Raw genomic sequence first — 14,498 nt, 5'->3', positions numbered from 1 at the left:
TTCATTACGGATGGGTTGATCCGGTACAGTATTTTGTGTTATGGATTCATGAATCCGGAATGCTTTACTTGCATTATGGAGTTATGAATCCAGAATTGTATTTTGTGTTATGGTGCATTCCATATTCATAAATCCTGAATGGTTTTTTTGTGTTATGGTGCATTCTGGATTCATGAATCCGGAATGATTTTTTTGTGTTATGGATTCCTGAATCCAGAATAGTCTTTTTGAGTTATGGATTGTTGGATCCGGAATGATTTTTTTCACTTATGGATTCATGGATCCGGAATGCAATAATTTTGTTTTATTTTTTTTATTTGTAGAAGCATGGACAATAGTGAAGAATTTGAACAACAATTATATGATGGTGTGAATGTGTGGGATGATGATGATATTGAGAAGTCATTATCTAAATCGAAGGGATATGAATGTACAGATGCGTTTACTACAGATGAGGTAAAGTTAAGTTTGTAAAGTATTTTGAAGTTGTTTGTTAATTAGTAAATAATTTGTTATGATAACTTTTGTAGGTATTTCGTACTCGGGATGAGCTCCTAAAGTGGGTTAGAAAAGTTGCGTTTGACATTGGTTTTTGTATTGTGATATTGAGATCGGATACTTCAACTGGCCAACGAGGAAGGAAAACATTTGTGTTATTAGGTTGTGAGAGAGGAGGTCAATACAGACGATATAAGAAGGATTTACAGGTTACTGAGAGTGGAACTAGGAAATGTGGTTGTCCTTTCAGATTACGAGGGTATCCAGTAAAGAGTGGTGAAGGGTGGATATTGAAATTAATTTGTGGGTCTCATAATCATGAGTTGGCAAATACATTGGTTGGTCATCCATATGCTGGTAGGTTCACATGTAGTGAGAAGTCAATGCTTATGGACATGACAGACAGTTCGGTGAAGCCTAGAAATATTTTGCTGACAATGAAAGAGCATAATGAGAAAAATGAAAGCACAATAAAGCAAGTTTATAATGCACGATATATGTACAAAAAATCAGTACGAGGTGATAGAACTGAAATGCAATAATTGATGATGTTACTTGAGCGTGATATGTATGTCCATTGGTCTAGGTTTGAAGAAGGGACGAATGTTGTGCAAGATTTATTTTGGACACACCCTGATTCAGTGAAGCTATTGAATGCCTTTAACATTGTATTGATGATGGACAGTACCTATAAAACTAATAGGTATAGGATGCCCTTGTTTGAAGTTGTTGGTGTAACCTCAACGGGATTGACCTTCAGTGTTGCATTTATGTTACTCGCATCAGAACGTCATCATAACTTTGTATGGGCCCTTGAGAAGCTGAAAGGTTTGTTTTTGAGATTTGATTCATACCCGAAGGTTGTGGTTAGTGATAGAGATATTGCTCTAATGAATGCAATAAATGTTGTGTTTCCCGAAGCTGTTAATTTGTTATGTCGTTTTCACATTGATAAAAATGTTAAAGCTAAATGTAAAATGATTGTTCATCCAAAAGAGGCATGGGATCAAGTGATGGAATCTTGGGGAGCAATTGTTGATTGTGAAAATGTAGAGTCCTATGAACATCGTGTTGAGGCATTTAATGTTGTTTGTTCACCATGGCCTATATTTACTGAATATGTGATTAGTACTTGATTAAATCCACATAAAGAAAAGTTTGTTAAGGCTTGGACGGATAAAGTCATGCACTTAGGCAACACGACAAGTAATAGGGTTGAGGCTGCACATTGGAGTTTAAAAAGGATCCTTGAGATGTCAATGGGGGACTAATGCTTTTGTTGGGAATCCATTAATAAGATGATCATCTTGCAACATAATGCAATTAAATCTTCATTTGAAAAGAGTTTGCATGTAGTGAGTCATGTCTTCAATGTAACAAGATATAAGAAATTGCTTGGCTTCGTATCGAAATATGCCTTGCAGTTTATTGCAGAAGAGAGTGATCGAGTTCAATATGTTGGTTTAGATATCTCATTGTGGGTGCACCATTAGATCTACTCATGGCCTTCCTTGTGCTTGTGAATTGGCTTCCTTTGGTGTGGGTAGCATACCATTGCAGTCAGTGCATATCATTTGAACACGATTAAGCTTTTTAGATATTTCAAGTGATGATACTTCAGCAGAGTTGTCCATCCAACAAGAGTGGGCTGTCATCATGAATCGTTTCAAGGAGGTTGACATGGCTGGTAAGATTAACATCAAAGCCAAATTACGTGAGATTGTCTATCCAGATAACACATCTTTATGTCCACCAAGGGAGAAAGTCAAAACAAAAGGTGCATTAAAAGGGCGTCAGAGTAAATTTGGTAGATCAACGAAGCGAATTCCTTCTTACTTTGAACATGTTGATGCCATTCTTTCACAACATGATAGTTCATCTAGTTTGAAATGTAGCAAGGGATTTATTTCGGAGACTCCTTCGACCAAATCAATACCAATGCTACAACAATTTCTGGTGGAAATTCATCCTTACATTGTTGATATTGTTGATGTTAAGGCTGACAGTCATTGTGGTTATCGTGCGGTTGGTGCATTATTGGGTGTGGGAGAGGAGTCATGGGCTATTGTACGCATGAACTTGCATAAAGAACTTTGTCAATGGCGTCAAGAATATATTGATTTGTTTGGCGGGGATGAACTATTTGAATTTTTGAAAAATTCACTTCTAGTTGACCACATGGTAATTGTATTCATTCTAAATGATGTTATTAATTGTAAAAAGGTGTATAAGTGGATTAACTTGTTACATTTTCTTCTGTTTGCAGATAAGTACATATAAGTGGATGACAATACCAGATATGGGATACGTTATTGCAAATCGATATAATGTGATTGTTGTGTGTTTATCTCTTAAACAATCATTGACTATTTTTCCATTAAGATCTCAACCTCCAACAGATTTTAATCATCACCGCATCATCTGTATTGGACATGTTCATGGAAATCATTTTGTTCAGGTTTGTTAAACTTCATTATCAATGAATTTTAGGAATCATAGAAAAACATAATTAATGACATTGCTTACAATTTTTAACAGGTTCAGTTGCAAGAAGGTTGCCCGATTCCACCAACAGATATTTTATGGTCTACTCATTGTTATCCAATTACCAAAACATGGTGTTCATATTATACTAGTCGGATGCAAATGTTTACACAAATTATGTCCATTAGACGACATTTATAGTTGTAATTGCATTGATAAATGAATATGTTAACATTCTGACTATTATAAATGCGGAAGAAGAATTGTCTAATTTCATAACCAAAGTGTTCATTCATCAAATGCATCTGCCTACAACCCCTCAACCGAATGTACCCTGAAAATAATGAAATCCACTCAAAAGGACGCACCGCTCTATGCTCTTCATAGGGCATCCATTGAACAACACCAACACAGAGGCTATCTAATTGCATCCGAACTGAGGCAAGTGTGGACAACCTACTCCCGACCACATATTTCATACACCGCGGCTCATCCTCAACATAGGCATCCCAAAGCTGTCGGTGTCCAATACTCGGAAAGTGCTCATATATCCATGATGAAAATAACGTGACATACCCTGCTAACTATCTAGTATTTGCATAGGAACCATCTCCCAACTGCTCATACATGTGGGTCAAAGTAGCTGCTGCCCACGAGTATCCTCCGGTGTGCCTTAAATCTACAAATAATCCCAAGTAGGATACACTAACCGACGTAGCACTCTTATCTGCAAAGATGGTGCAACCTACTAGGTGTAGCAAATATGCCCGTGCAGCAACAGTCCATTGTCTCATGGTACATGCGTCCTCATACATCTCCCTCAACTAGCTTAGACGCACATGTCCACCCCGACAATGACGAGTCTCAGCAGCTGCTACTCCCCGATCTACACGAAGTGAATCAACAAGCAAATCAGTCGCCGTAGCTGTATCCAAGCTCGGATACGTGTAGAATTGCCCCATAATTGGGAGGTGCAACAAATTCGACACATCATCCAATGTGATGGTCATCTCACCTACAAGCAGATGAAATGAATTTGTCTCTGGGTGCCACCTTTCTACAAAGGCACACAACAGTCCTTTGTCTATCGTGTCATAGCTTGCCCCAATAAGTGCAGCTAAACCTGACAACTCCACTGCAGGTAGTATCCGAGGATGAGGAGCACCCATCTTACTCATTTTTCGGCCATGAGACACCAATTTTAACCCTCCTCGATCCTAATTTAACCAACCAAAATCATATACAATTTAATGAACGAAAGTCATATCAAATTAACAATGAACAAGTATCATATTACAATATATTTACTTACCACACCATTCCATAATTGCATGGCCACATGGTCTTCATAACCTGTCAATAGTGTCCCATCCCGTGGACCTCCAGGATAACCTTCACCTTCTATTTCAGGTGCGTCTTCATCCTCCACCTCCATTTGGGGTTCAGCTTCTTCAAGTTCAACATCAACATCTTCTGCATCTTCATGTTCAACATGTTCTTCATCTTCATTAACATGTCTTCTTCTTCTTCTAACAGAGGTTGTGGGACGTAGACGATCACCTTGTGAACCTTCTCCCCTAATCTTCACCATTTCTGTTCAATTACACCATTCAAGTTAGATTCAGCTTATATTCATAAACCTGCAGAAATTTGCATGTGGTACCCTGCACTAATAGTGTACATGTCATCTAATTCTAATCTTTTATAAAGTATACATGAACATTTGGTGAACCTTTCCTTGGTTTCCGAAAATGCTTAGCTATTTTTAGAGGTGAAGGAGAAGTTCCAAGCAAAAAAAACGAAGAAAAAAAATAGAGGAATAGTAAACAGAGGTCTACCGGGTTTTGCTACATATAAACACTACCGGATTCCTAAATCCGGAATACTACCGGATTCCTAAATCCGGACTACTACCGGATCAACAAATCCGGAAAGGTCACGGATCCTCACATCCAGGAAACTAACGGATCCACAAATCCGGGAAAGTACCGGATCCCCAAATTTGAAAATCTACCGGATTCTGTAATTTGGAATGTGAAATAACATTTACGGAAACAACAATCCATGAAAAAAACGGATATCAAAGTCCGGAACACATGAATGTACTTACCTTTATGAATGAGAGATGGATGAGATTTAGAAGAAGAAGCTATTGCAAAACCGAGATTCAATGTGTGTTGCGCCGCTGAAGAAGACGTTGTGCTATCGAAGAAGACGGCCTCCACGCACAAATGGCAACCATTTTAAGTTTTTAGGGTTTTATTACATTAAGGGTAATTTTTGGAATTTCAAAAATTTTAAAGGGTAATTTTGTCTTTGCACAAGAGTGTGGGGGTGCAGGAAGAAAAATATGGGAGTGCAGGAAGAAACAGCCTAAAAATGTTGAGTCTAATGAATGGACCCATATTTAAGAAACTGAAGGGTATATATACAGAAAATGTAAATGTTAAATAGTAAAACTACTGGGCAGCCAAATGGGCCTAGGCGTTTCAAAAAATTGATGATGCATGTATAAAGCACGTGTTGCTAGAACAGGCAGATTCTCTCTACACCAGATCTTTTCGGACTGCACCCAATATGCATAAGTGAAAAGACCAAAATACCCCTAATGAAATGAAAATTAGGGTTTAGGTAAAATGAGCATCCAACCCAACGATCTTGCACCCTTCATTCTTCTGTGGTCACTGTGAGGCAGCGCGGAAGCTTGGAAGTGTAAAAAGAGAAAAATGTCACCACGATAAGATTTATCTACCCAATAAACTTTTCCTTTAAATTGGGTACTCAATAAATTAACCCTTCAAAGTTCAGATATGCCTCTCTATCTACATTTGAGTCTCCCAAAAACCAAAAAATGCAGTGAAAAGAGAAATTAGACAAGTAAAAATATTATCACAACTTTCCCTAACACAAACTTAAGTCCTTTATTTCTCAATGCATTTCATCTTTTTCAGGTTGCAGGAGATTGTAGCTTCCATGTCTTGACTATCAACTTTTAGAAGAAGATTCAGGAATTTAATCAAGGTTTTGTACATAGAAGCATTGCAGCCTGGTGCTTCAGCTATCCATATTGGAGGCACTGTAGTTCTCAAGCATAGTGAGAAAAGCAAAGAACACAATGTTGATGAAGGCACTATTTAAGTATACATATCACAATTACATTTTGAAGATCAAAGCTTCTTGTAAATTGACAAGGGTTATGCAATCTTTCTTCTTTATTGTTATTTTATTTCCTTTGTGGCCGTTTTCTATATTTTTCTTCCAAAAGAAAGAAATGCACATGATCATGAAAGACAAAGGGTGCAAAGCTACATGCTTTTCCTGGTTTCTCAGTGTGTTTGGTTTGGATGTGCGATATTAGATCAAGGAGACTTTATACAATCAATCATAGTTCAAATTGATTTTAAATTTATGTGATTTAATATCTGGATAAAAAATATTAGAAATTTTATTTTTTAAGAAAAAAATTGTTTTGAATTTCTTTTTGTAATTAAAAGATTGAATTTTAATGTCTATGAATAATTTTTATTACAGTTAATTACTATATCCGGAAGCATGATAGTGTCTTCCGCATGGACAAAATCCGTAGCATGCATTTAAATTTCAGACTTACATATCCATAGGCATCATGATGTGTTTCGCATTTTCGCATGTGTTATGGATTTTGCCATCCGTAGGCATCATTATGTGTTCCGAATTTTGTCATCCGTAGACACCCTCATGTGTTATGGATTTTGCCATTCATATGCAACATTATGTGTTCCGAATTTTGGCATCCGTAGGCACCATTGTGTGTGATGGATTTTGCTATCCGTAGTTGTATATGATAGTTTCGTAAGCGCGTATATGCAATATAAATGTAGTGAATACATGTATTAAAAGAGGCTAAACATCCTAAAACATAAACATTAAGTATCTATTACAAATGTTAAGATTAAAAATATCGTCAAATGGACATTATTTGTGTATAAACTTGTATCCGACTAGTGTAGTATGTTGATCAAGATTGGATCGTAGGATAACGATGTGATGCCCACAATATATCTGTAGGTGGAATTGGACAACCATATTTCAGCTTCACATGTAAAAGTTATAAATATAAGTTATATATAACGGAAATGGGCTGGCCCAATTTTATTTTTAGGTTAAAATCAAAATGGGTTGGGCCCAATTTTTTTTATTTAAAAAAACAGAAATACAAAAAATGATAAAATTTTAAAATATTTTGATATTTTAAAATTTTATAATAAAAAAGAAAATAATTTTAAAGATTTATATTTCTCTATTTTTTAATTTATTTTTAAAACTATAATTTTAACTTTTAAACTTTACTTATCCGAATGAAATTGGGTGTTGACATTTTTCAAAAAAAAATTAAAAAATGAGTGATAAAAATTTTCACCAAATGATTTTAATTTTTAGTGAAGTCTTGTAAGAATAAAAGATGTTGAAAGTTTACTAAGTACACTAAAAAAAAAAAAGTGATCACTAATGAACACACTTAAATTTCTTAGTAAAAAAACTTCAAAAATATTTTTCCCAAATGTATGTGTACACATACTCTTAAGGACTAAAAGAATGTTAACATTGCTTTGATTGAGAGATGAAACTCTATATTGTCACTTAGACTTAAAATTACAAGAAATAAAAGTGCAAGTAATGATATCACAAAGAAAACAATAAAATTTAGTTGAATTCTTAAGTCAAAGTGCAAGTGACACTTTGAACCCATAACACACTTTCACAAACTAAATACTTAACCATACAAAGTTTGACAAACAAGATGGGATTACACCAAAGACATTTCCCCAAGACACCAAAGCAAAGGAAAAAAATTACAAATAAGCAAAGAAAGTATAAAAATTATACAAAATTTCGTGACAAAAGATGAAATTACAACATAGAAATGTAGCTAACAACGAATTTTGCACAAAAAATTTAGATTTCTAATAGAAAATTTTGTTGTTAACTCGTTTTTGTCTTTGTTTTTGGTTCTTATTTCAATTGACAAGATTTCGGTCTAGCTCTTCTTCTCAAGTGTAGGCCAAATCAGGTCAATTTCTTAATCAAGGTTATCTAGAACAACGAACTATCATAATCAATTTCTTGACTTATAATAAGTTGTTTCTGCATTAAGATGGAATAGTTCAAGCCAAGTACTCAACTTTTTTCCCCAGACATTGGTATACTTGATTGATTTGAAAGGTTTCAGATACATGAATCTGTCTCGCGACATCATTCATGCTCTATGGGCATTAATGGTCGTTTCTCATCATTAAGCATTAAACATACAATCAAACCAATAAAACATGAATCTTAAAGAAAACAAGCATTCATAAATAATAACAACTCAAAATATATTACATTGCTCCTCAATCCCAACAAAACATATTTAGCAACTCATGATAAATTTCACAATAAAAATTATAGAGGAGTTGCTAAGCACAATAAACATGGATCCCTGTAAGTTCCGTGCCAGCTTTTTAGGCTTTGGTCTTCTACCTTAGTGTATGCCTTCGTTTTAGCCTTCCATTGAAGTACGAGGACCTCTCTATTTAGAGAGTTTAGTGAGGACCTTCAGCAAATTTAGCTTCCACTCAGCGCAAAGACAATCCACTCAATGGATTGACATTCTACATTCTGAAGGAAACTTTTGGCTTCAATCTTTTTTCTTGGGCTTTAGAAGATTATAAGCTTTTTAGTTTTGGGATTCACACCAAGCTAAGCCCAATGAAATCCTTTCTTGAACATGGACAATTCTTAGGCTTGGGATTCGCTTCAAGCCAAGTCAAAGCAAATCTGCAACCTCTCTTCTTTGGTTGTAGTTAGCGTTTTTCTTTCTTTGATGTAGTTCTTAACAAACTTTTAATGAAATTATCATCTGATAATTAATTATTCCACATTTAATATAAAATTAAAATAATAGGAAGAGATAACTAGAGATGTTTCACATATGCTCGTTTCTAAGAGATTTTCTCAATTTAAAGAGATGAAATATTAAAACAAATAAACAAATATATATATATATATAATATATATATATATATATATAACTTCTATATAAAAAAAATATTTGTTCTCCATTCTTAATTTTTTTTTTTAAATTTATAAAAGAAATTCTTGCAGTTAATCTATTATATATTTGACTAGGTATTATTATCTCATTTGTATTAATAAAATTTAATTGTTTTTCAATTTTACATTTATTTTATCATACTAACGTGGTCATAAATATATCTATACAGATCCATCATCTAGTATTGGATAGAAAAACGGTGGTGAACTGATGATTATATGGTAATAAAAATGGCCTTTCAGGTACTGCTCAAATCCTCAAAGAGCTATCAAATACTATATTTCTGTGATACCCCTCTTAGTTGCTGCAAAAAGATACTATCTGATAAAAAAAGCCAAAAGTCTGAAGGCTCATCATTTCTGCACTGATCTACGTTTTCACCCTCTCATATCAATGGCAACAACCACAGTAAACTTAGTGTGGCATCTCACAGGTGTGACATTTGCTGCCCTTTTTGAAACAGCCTTAATTTCATACCTTTCAGCACTTAGCTTATCTATGTGTTGAGTACAAAACACTCACATCACGCACCTTTCTCTTTTGCAATCTCATAATTATAGTCAGAACAATGGAGTGCCTGAAGCCTAGAAGGAAAGAAGGCCAGGAAATGGATGTCATTGAGAAAGACTTACTGAAGAAAAGCATCAACTATATACAAGACAACATTACAACATTTACAAAGGCAATATAGGCTGCAACTGTAACGAGAAATCAATACAACAATCAACTACGTATGATGGAACCTCGAAGAGATTTAAACGAGCAAAGGACAAAAAGATAATAAGAGGGTAGCAAACATGATAAGAGGTCGAAGAAAAAATATATTTTTTGGTAGCAAACATATACATTAGCTGTTTTTCCTTCTATTCATCTGGGTGTCACTTATAAGTCTCATTTCTACATTAGCAGGGATCAAGTTTTTATATCTTACAGTCCAATGAATTACCAAATGTTAGTCTGCAAAGCATACTTTTCGTATATTGAAACTGAAAACGATTTGCAGCATGACAATATGAACTGGTCAGTTGCAAAGCAATGATTCAATCAGGAATGCATTTACAGGCAATAGTTGGCATAGATGCTAATGTGGCCAACAAATCTAAAAAAACTACTGTCACAAAAGGTGAGATATACATTCACATGTACACCAAAATTGGGTGCACAATGATTCCTTTTGAGATAAATACCCACATGGGCAACACAAACTAAAACTCAAACTCCACGAGTTCACACCTCGTCAACATAAAACTATCCATATCAACACATGTCCATTTAAATTGAACCCAAAAGAATAACATCAACATATGAATGAAGGGGCCTGAGATATGGCAGACGCGGATGAATCCAGAACCAAAGAACCATATTTCTCGAGTAACAAAACAAAACAATCCCCAATGCTCAAGAGGTAGGAAATATATTCACATTCTCGGGTCCACCATAACAACAATGGAACCCGAAAAATAGCATACACCCTGAAGCACCATCGTTCATAATTATTCATCAATCAAGAGCTTCTCGAATCATGAACTTTCTTAGCCAAGGAGTCACGGAAAGCCAAAGCCTTGGACGACACAGCCTCACCCTCCAACGAATCATCAAACGGGCCACTGTCAGAATCCTCAAACCCGGAAGCCAAAGCCGAAAAATCCTCCCGCATGAGCAAACTATTATGAAGAATGGAGCACGCGCCGATATACGCCACGGCCATCTTAAGCTCCTCGGTAACGGGTCGACTGAGGACCCCCCAATTCCTCAAACTGGCGGCGGTTCGGAGCGCAGGGAGGCGCATGGTTGCATGGGCGGCGTTGAAATCGGCTTGGACGGAGTCCGGGAGAGGGTGGGCGAAGGGAACGACGAGCCAAGGGAGCAAAGGGTATTGGGAATCGGCGATGAGGTACTGGGTAAATGGTGCGTTGAGGAGGGTTCCCTGTTCGATGTCGTTGAAGAGAGTGGAGGATTTGAGGATTTGGAAATCGGATTTGTCTCCAGGGAAGCCCGCGGCGATGGTGAGAATCCGGAAGGAGGAATCGACGACAATCTGGGCGGCAACGCGGGAGGTGGAGTTGGTGTGGGGGTTGACTACATGGAAGCGGGTGCAGAAAACGACGCCGCAGCAGCTGGGGAGGCCGGAGAGGGATTGGAAGGAGTGGGAGACGGAGCGGAGGTCGGAGGGGTTGGGGAAGGAGACCCAGAAGCGGAAGTTGGTGCAGAGGACGCGGCAGAGTTGCTTGACGCAGAATTTGGCGACGGGAACGGAGACGTCGAATCGGGAGGAGATGTCGGGGTAGTGGAGGCCGGCGGAGAGGCGGGAGAGGCCGATGGCGAGGCGGAGGGCGGGGGAGAGGTTGAGGGGGAAGAGTTCAGCGGGGTCGCGGCAGTCGAGGAGGGGCTCGAGGAGGCCGGAGAGCCATTGGAAGGTGGAGGAGGTCATCATGAAGGAGTTGCGGAAGGAGTCGGGAGTGCGGGTGAGGGTGAGGGAGAGGGGAATTGCGTGTTGGGAATCGCGTTTGCGTTTGCGTTTGCGAGAGAGTGAGAGAGAGAGGGTGGTGGTGAGTTGGTGGGAGAAGAGGAGGAGAGGGAGGAGCGAATGGGAGGAATTGGGGATTTGTGAATTGCGTGGGAGAATGTGGAGGAGCAAGAGGAGGAGCTGCGAGATGAGGGATGAAAGTATGGCGGCTAATTTCCGAGATTCCATGATCATAGAAAAGAGAAAGGGAATTTGGGGGAACGAAAACCGAGGTGCCCTGCCCCTGTTCTGTTTTGTATGTATTGTTTTTGTGAGAGCATAAAAGGTTTGGTTTTACAGTCAACTCACTCACTCACTCTCTCTGACACACCTGCCCTTTCACTGCCTCTCAACGTATCACCAACCTTCCATTTCGGCGCCCACCTCAACTTTCCGAACCTTCCATTTCATCCGCACGTGCCGCCTCTATCCCCTTATTTTAATTCCTTTTTTTTCATTCAATTACATTGCTACCCTTCACAGTCTCTCACTATCTCTCAGCTCAATTATAAAATCAATGCATCTTTCACATTTCATCCTTTAATTGAGGTTTTCAATTTAAACTTTGTGGATAAAAAAATATCACTTCCCAACTCAAAATTGTTACCCGAGATCAACAAATATCAGTTGTAGGTGAATATTTTGTACCGATTACATGGTTACGAAATAAATTCATTAAAAATATGAAAAAAAAAATATTATTAGTATTTGTATTGGTACGAAGGTTCTTTGTCAAAGTTTAAGGTAAGTTGAATTGGTCAAAAATGAATTCAATAACTTATCATGTTGGTATATGATCATTAAATTCAAAATTGATATGATTATCTAGATCAATCTTAAAGGGTCTTATGGGTATTCTTCTAAGTCAATTAACGAGGTTTTTAACCGTTATTTTATTGTCAAATATCATAATTAATAAAGTAATCTTTCAATTTTCATTTTTGGATTAAAAGTTATTTTTTTAGTACTCAAGAATCTCTCCAACATCTAGTCAATTACGATCTTTATATAAATACATGGGACATCTAGTCAAGAGGATTCAAGTGACATTAAGCAACAAACATACTGATAAATACTGATAAGAAAGGAATGACTTTCCTATAGTTGTTTTTTAACCAGAACATTGATGTTTATCATGGGGTAAGGTAAAACTTTCCCACCACCAACCATTTGTTACCTACTCTCCTCTAACCCAGATGAGAAATCCTAGATAGATGGCTCGACCAGAAACAGAAAATGACACCCACAATCTCCAACAAATCCTTCAGATTATACAAGATCTGCAAAACATGAGGCTCGACAACTAGTAGAAGAAGAACTCAAGAGGGAAGCTCTCTGATAGGAAGCAAAAGAATATAGGCACCAACTGGAAAAGGCCATGAAGGCCCTTGAAGAAATGTATAAAGTTAATGCTAAGTTGAAACAAATGATACGAAGTAGATAGTTAGTCCAAGAAAGGATGTGTTAGATTTCGTCATAGCATAGATTATGGACGAGTCAGTGTCACCTCAGTACATGCTGTCAAAGTTCATATGTTTTGTAGGATTTATAGATCTTGAGGAGTATCTCTGACTTTTGAGCCTAAATGATGATTTCTGGAGGATCAAATGTTGTCCAATGTATCCATGTATCCCTCCATTCATGGGTTGCCATGTGGCAATCCATGTATCCCAAACCTCCCCATTCAAGATGTGACAAGTGGCATATGGAAGAGGAGAAGGCAAGTAATAGGCGCTTCATTATTCCATGTGGAAGAAGAATAGTCACTTTGGGAAAATGAAGGAAAAGGCTATATGTAGGTGTTCATGTGGCACCTATGTGGATGCCAAGTAAAGTTCCCTTTAACCTCTTTGACTCTAATATAAAATTGGCCCAAATACAAGGTCCAAAAAGTTTAATACAATATTTTAAAGACTAAATTAGAAATTCTTAATTACTTTATACAAATTTACAAGGCTTCAGAAAGAGAATCTTCTAGAAAATAGTATTTTATTCAACATTTCTTCTCTTTTGAGCTTGATGATTTAGGTAGCTGGGATGGTCTTCCATGAGTCCTAGGATGGTCCTCCATCATAATGGATTTAAGGTTCTTCTTAAACTCTGAGACATACCTAATATATGTTAATGTGCGAATAATGTCATCATGCATCCTTATTCGTACAAAGTCGTTACCAATAATCTTTTGAGAAGACCATTTTCCATTAGAACATTGTCATCGTCCAACTCTTCTGATGTTACAAATAATTCCCTCTTAGGACTCATGTGAAAGGAGCACCAAAAGTCTAACACCCACCTATGAAACGCTTATTGTCGAGTTAACTCAAACTCATCCTTTTAACATGTAGTTGTCATAGTCTACTTCCCCAGTCTTGGACAATCCCTCCTCCTTGGCTAATTGCAATGCCTACAAACGTCCTTATGATTAGTATTGGCCTTTTACTTGACCTTCTTGTCTTTCTTGAAAGTTATCAATCCAAAAGATGATGCACCTTAACTTTCTCAAACACTCTCAATCGAAGTTCCCTCGTGTAGAGGCTTGACTTAACTTTCTTTAATGTGAGGCAATTCTATACTTAAATAACTTACTACGTTCTCCGAGGAAGGTGGGCGAGAGGATACAATAATCATGGTTGCGTTTTCAACATCTACCTTGACAACATTGTCTCGGAGCTCCATCAATATTGAATTGAGTTAATCAAGATGAGTTTTTAGTTGTTTTCCCTCCTTCATATAAAGTTTGAATGTAAATTGACTCTGTCATGAAGAGTTTCCCTAACTTCAGTCACAACATAGAATAACTCGTTTGACAATGATAGAAAGATAGTAAAATGAGTATTTTCCTCCATCAATTCCAACACATTTCTCTCTATGTGCAACATACTACTGAACAATAGTTCACACACCCCTTACTCCTTAAACAATACTCTTATCTTGATC

General features: G+C 37.0%; 1 pseudogene; it reads left to right on the top strand.

Annotated features, from left to right (window-relative positions):
- The first annotated feature begins 327 nt into the window (after positions 1 to 327).
- Positions 328 to 3,196, top strand: LOC150028645 (uncharacterized; annotated as a pseudogene).
- Positions 3,197 to 14,498: the final 11,302 nt, after the last annotated feature.

The sequence above is a fragment of the Phaseolus vulgaris genome, chromosome 3 (assembly GCF_051622355.1).
Source record: "Phaseolus vulgaris cultivar YP4 chromosome 3, ASM5162235v1, whole genome shotgun sequence".
In the NCBI taxonomy this organism is placed as follows: Eukaryota; Viridiplantae; Streptophyta; class Magnoliopsida; order Fabales; family Fabaceae; genus Phaseolus; species Phaseolus vulgaris.
Note: the sequence above shows the minus strand (reverse complement) of the source record. Positions and strands in the feature narration are given on the sequence as shown.